Genomic DNA, 5,930 nt, shown 5'->3' with positions numbered 1-5,930 from the left:
ATATATTTAATATAAAACGCTTGTTTAAACACTACATGATAGAACTTAAACAAACTCGTGATTCGTTATCATAATCAACGTCCAAAGATTTATCGGAATCACGCTCGAAGACAATCAATTCATCTTTTTAGACACTGAATGTTCGAATGTTCCAATGTTCGTTTAACTTTTTTAGTTGTTTTGTCTTCCTTTTCTTCAGTGGCTGGATCTTTTTCTGATGCATATTCAATTCAAAGGGACTTCTTCCAGTTATCTTGCTGACCGATTAGTTTGGATTAGGTAGAATTTTGTCTAATTTCATATCGTTCACGGTAGCAATCATAACTTGAATCAGCGTTTTATAAATGAGCACAATTTGTCCATAAGCTTGTGGATGTCGCTGAGTGTTCCCGGTATGTTTTATTCTATGTTTTCTGCAGAAGTCTTGGCATTTTTACGATATAAAACAGAATCTACGATCAAAGGCGATTCGATTCGATGCTCCAAAGTTCAGAACAAAATCATCAATCATTCTGATTCCGCATGTGACTTTTGTACTCGTTACGGTCAAGACAAGCTTGTTAACCCGACTTGTCGTCACCAACGGCCCTTTATGATATATGTGGATGATAGCAGAAGGTCGATGTCCTGGATGAAGGGGATGCAGAGTACCAGGCTGCTTGACAGTCTTTGCTTTCGTCGTTACACATTGAATACACGCTTTTAAATATTGGCGTACATATCGTCGCAACCCAGGAATATAATAAAATTGGCGCATCGTTTCTACCGTTCGGTCTAAACCGAAATAACCTTGCAAATTATAAAACCAAAGAGTTATGCTTTTACACATGGCCATAGGTATTACATTAGGTAATTTTTTATCATCGTATTTGCACACCAATCCCTACAGTAATTCGTAATACTGTAGGACCTGTCGCATCGGGACTCGTCGTATCAGAATCCTCCAATGAAAGTAGTCCCCAATCGCAAACTTCTCTACTGATCGTGATAAGTAGGCACACTCGCGCAAAGACGCAGCAGACTCTACGCGCTGGAAGTCTGTGCTGTATGTATGAAAATTGGCCAGGCTGTAATGGTCGATCCAATTTTAGGGCCTTATACATTCTTAAATACGTCACTACCAGGAGGTATCGCTGAGATTTGTTTTTGCGACCTGCCGGATCGAAAGTGGAGACCTATGCGTCCACATCCGACGAGTCCTACTTTAATGCACTTTGTCTCTTTCCTGATTAGTTCTGTAATCATTCTTTTTTCGCCATGCTTCTATCTTGTGTTGTAACTTCTGTTCAACATATTGAAAAATTACAAGCTCTTCCTCCTCGCTAACTATAGAAAACATCTCTGAAGCCCGATCTAACATTTCATCTTCACACTCTTTGCTTTCGAATGGTGATCTGCTCATCGTATCTACGTGGGGTAATCTAACTCCGAGTCTATGCTCGATCCCATATTCGCATTCAGTTAGTAAGTTACGCGGACGAACTGTCTATCGGTTCTTGGTTCTTTTAATGTTCAAGCATTCTAAGACGAAGAACCGCTTAAAATATAAGTCCGGCTCGCTCGTCCGTCTGCTGATAGCATTCACTGGATGGAATTGTTTTTTTTCCGCTTTTTACAACGACATTGCTACTAGACCGGGTGAGCTGCAATCCATCTTAAGTTAGATTTCGCTCTTAGGATTATACTTTCATAAAATCAGGTGAGTAAAGATCTCTCTCTGAAATTCGGTGAATACATCTTTTTCTAATTCGGTCCACTCACTATAAAAAATTCGGTGTTATTTTACATTATAGTACGTTGGAATATAATTGACCTATTTAATGTAAATTGAAAAGAGAATTGAAAATTGTCCATCAGTCACTAACGAAACTTTCTGAATATAATTATAATAACTCATTCGTAATTTGACATGCAAAACCATTGTATGGCTTTTAGATAAATCATTGAATGAGGGTGGTTTCCTATGGATAATAGCGAACCTATAGAGGACAGAATCTACTCAAACTAAAACAGAATACGCAGACTCATGACAACAAACGACAGGGCAAACAGACATTCTAGAATACACACTTACAACTCAGACTCAGATTACAATTACGAAAACTATCAAAGTAACCAAACAATTCCAGCTACATATTTTCCTTTCGGCATGATACAAACGCCGTTCCAAATTATGAGCAATTAGCCAATTAAATTTCGCAATAATAAAGACGATAGTCCCGCGCATTTCCTCGAAGAACTAAAAAGGTTTAAGCGGGTTATAAAATCAACGATAGCGATATTTTAAAAAATTTAGACGCCTTATTAGTCGAAGATGCAAAAGATTAGGACATATAGGTTCCGAAAAAACGAGAAAGAGAATTTCCGAGTACTACTTCTGGCCAGGGATGTATTCGGAGAAAATCAAATACGTAAAAAGTTGTAAAACATGCAAAAGAACCAAACCGAGTAACCAACCGAAATTAGGGCTGATGGGAAAAAGAATCTTTGAAGAACCATATACCATGATTGCTGCAGATATCATGGGCCCACTACCGATTTCAAAAAAGAGAAAAAAACAATATGTACTAGTTTTTCTAGATCTTTTTACAAAATCGGTTGAAATAATTCCGGTAAGAAAAGCTAACGGGGCAACAATAAAGTCAGAATTCCATAAACGTGTCATTTCGTGCTAAGGAACACCTAGGATTCTCCACACTGATAATGGCACGGAATTTCTCAACAAAACTTTAAGAGAACTAACCGAAAAATTCGGTATTAGGAATATTAAAACACCTTAATATCACCCCCAAGCCAACCCAACCGAGCTTTGCAATAGGACAATTAAACAAATTATTAAAACCTACCTAGATAGCGATCATTCCACCTGGGATGAACATATAGATGATGACTTAGGTTGCGAATTAGAACCACTACATTCTCTAAGAATGAAATTTCCAAACGAAAGCGAAATAGAGTTTCAAAGCGTAGACAAATGGACAGACAGACTTAGAAGGCCACAAATTATAAAAGAAGAAGTCCAGGTAAATGTGGACGTAGCAAATAAAAGACAGGCGAATAGTTATAATTTAAAAAGTTGGTTACGACTAAAAATAGTAACAAAACTATCAAATAATCTAGACAAAAAAGCAGGTAAGCTTTACGACAAGTACGAAGGACATTTCATTATTAAAAAGAAAATTTCCTTTACGATTTTCGAATTAAAAAAACTTGAAGGAAAAAGCATTTGGGAATGGAATATCAACAATTTCAAATCAGAAGAAACTGGTACAGATACTATTAGATTGAAAAATGAAATGCGAAGGAATTCAGGTTAGGATATATATACTGAAATATGGCAAAATGGTGACGGATCATTAGCATTAAGATTACAAATCGACTTAAAACTCAAAACTGACCCAATAAACCATCACTAATCTGACTCGCTATATCTTAGGAACAAAATATACAGTACGAACTTTTGCCTTTCAGACGATGGATCCCAGAAGTAAGTGCTTCTACTGCCAAAACATCACCTTCTAACCAACAATTGTCCAACACCAGGGAAAATACCAAGCCATAAGATGGCTACGTATGAGAATTTCCGGAATACCGGAAAAGGACATGGCATACCACCCTCACCGCTACATTAGGCGCATGTGGAAGGACTTCACCCACAGTGAGACCCATTCAACAGAAGATACTAGAAGAAGAGGTAGCTGTAGGTGCCCATGAAATAAATGAGGAGGAAACCATCGGGGGCGAATTCAACCTGCCCTACGATCGTAAAAAAAACTATGGCGGAGGATACACAGTACCTGAAGAAAACAACCCAAAACAAGAAAAAAATACAGCTATGAACTAAGCAAAAAAAAATGAGGAAATTGATATGGGAATTTGAACAAAAGGCCGTGCATACCGAGAGAGGAGAACACTCGAAGCACGGGAATTCGTGTTGGAGCAACAGAAAAAATCAGAAAGGAAGAAAGACAAAAACTAAGCGCACTACGTTACTTAAAATTAGACTTACTTTTTTTTTATAATATATTTTGTATCAGACCCACTACTAGACCGAAACTCTACCTTTGTTCGAGTGGGATACCTAATAATTTTTAATTTCATACTGCATCGAAAGTTTTACTTAAGTTAGATTTCCTCTTGCTTCGCATTGGAAAAATACTCTTACGACTATAAAAATGAATCCGAAAATCATGTCAAAGAAAAACATCAGGTTTTCAATACGGTTTATTACATTAAAACAAACGCTTCATGTAACGCGAAAGGTTGCAATAAAATCCAAACTTTCTATGTTTAACAAAACTGAAATTATTCACGATTCCAAACGACAAAACTATTTCTTTATTTTACGAATGTTTCAGGAACTGGGGAAAAATGGAGAAAACCTGGAAAAGAAAAATTAAAGAGAACACCACACGTTTCAAAAATACAAATTTACACTACACATGACTCCTTTTGTAACGACAGACATACTCTAGATATAGACCTTCATATAGACTCTCAAACAGTAATAGAATTAGAAAGAGAACTGGACCAAATCTCAGGTATACATCCAATCCCCCGCGGGGAAGAGAGGGTATAACAGATCTGTTACCACAAAAGAGAAGTCGGTACGGACCTACGCGAAAAGGGTGACGGGTCGTACACGAGAAGGCACGAAACCACCCGAGGGGTCCCGAAGCCTTAGACGAAGGCGCGGTCCGCAGTCAGTCGCGCTAGATCGCCCGTGGAGTGCACAGTGTCCTGATCTTAACCTGGGGATTCGCCTCGCTATCCCACCCCACGCTCTGCTACCAGGGAGGACTTCCGATCTACTCCATCACGGTCTCGACCAGAAATTTAGCCATCTAATCGGCCCTTAACGATAATCTACTGGTCTCTAATCACGAACCGCCAGGTCTGAATAGTCTTTAATAGTCTTTCTTAGCCAGAAGAACTTGAAGATAATCTTGAGCCCAATTTAGTATGATGAACAAATTAATATCCCATAACATTGTCAAATGATCATCCATTTCAGGTAATGAGAAAAATTAATACACTCGGTTTTTTTGTTAAGTTTAAGGTAATGAACAACAAGTCCTTTCGCGCCTGTTTTTTAGGCAACTAAAAGAACTGGACTCGCTTATGGAGAAGAAGTGTCTTCCACGGTAACTACTTCTCGATAATCTTTTATAATCTCTGCCATTTGTTTACGCACATTATTTCTATGCTTATGTGTTTTACCAGACGGAGGCTGGATATTAGGTTTTTCTTTAATTAGCATTTCTATTTTATCAATACAACCTAATTTGTTTAACTTTTTTGATACAAAGACTCTATAATCCTTGAATACTTGCACTAAATCTGCTTCCTCTCTAAACGGATGATCTGGTCCCATGTTGAGTTCTTCCAGAAAAATTGGCTCTCGTTCTGTTCATTGAATGATGCTCATTATCTCAGATACGCATTCGAAGTCAATGTTCTCATCTCTTTGAATAATCACGTACCGATCATTCAAATTGACTAAGGAAATGAAATAACGAATTTTCTCATTACAAACTGTAACCAAGGTCATCAAATGTGCCGGTAATCTAGTCTTTTCCACCGTATTTAACTTTTGTGGAATTTTCACTACAGTTTTCGCTTTTACAAAAAGAAAATGGGGTTAACTTTATAGTAACCAACAAATCCATCTAGAATAACATTATCATTTATAGAATCATCCAAAATTACTCTAAAGTTTTAAGCACCAAAGCTTCTTGATTCAGTGTTTATACGAATAACAAAATAAAACTACGAATTTTGCTTTGTCCAGTCTTGTACTTTTGATGGTGCAGTCTAAAATGTTCGGATTTTTATTTCTCAACATAATCTCCTCCAAGGCTGACACATTTCTCATAGCGGTGTTCTAGTCTAGTAATGCCATCTCTATAGAATGATTCGTCAAGCTCCTC

At 37.5% G+C, this 5,930-nt stretch overlaps 1 protein-coding gene and 1 long non-coding RNA gene across 2 annotated transcripts in view; both read left to right on the top strand.

Moving 5' to 3' along the window:
• Positions 1-4,299, top strand: part of LOC117169599 — a 35,363-nt gene extending 31,064 nt beyond the window's left edge. The window contains exon 3 of the long non-coding RNA XR_004466685.1: positions 3,472-4,299. This is a non-coding gene — a long non-coding RNA (uncharacterized LOC117169599). The remainder of the gene's footprint in view (positions 1-3,471) is intronic.
• LOC117169598 overlaps positions 1-5,930 on the top strand; it is a 394,158-nt gene that overhangs the window by 70,302 nt on the left and 317,926 nt on the right. The window lies entirely within an intron of this gene.

Source organism: Belonocnema kinseyi, chromosome 3 (genome assembly GCF_010883055.1).
Source record: "Belonocnema kinseyi isolate 2016_QV_RU_SX_M_011 chromosome 3, B_treatae_v1, whole genome shotgun sequence".
In the NCBI taxonomy this organism is placed as follows: Eukaryota; Metazoa; Arthropoda; class Insecta; order Hymenoptera; family Cynipidae; genus Belonocnema; species Belonocnema kinseyi.
The sequence above is the reverse complement of the archived record's forward strand: the minus strand, read 5'-3'. Positions and strand labels throughout refer to the sequence as shown.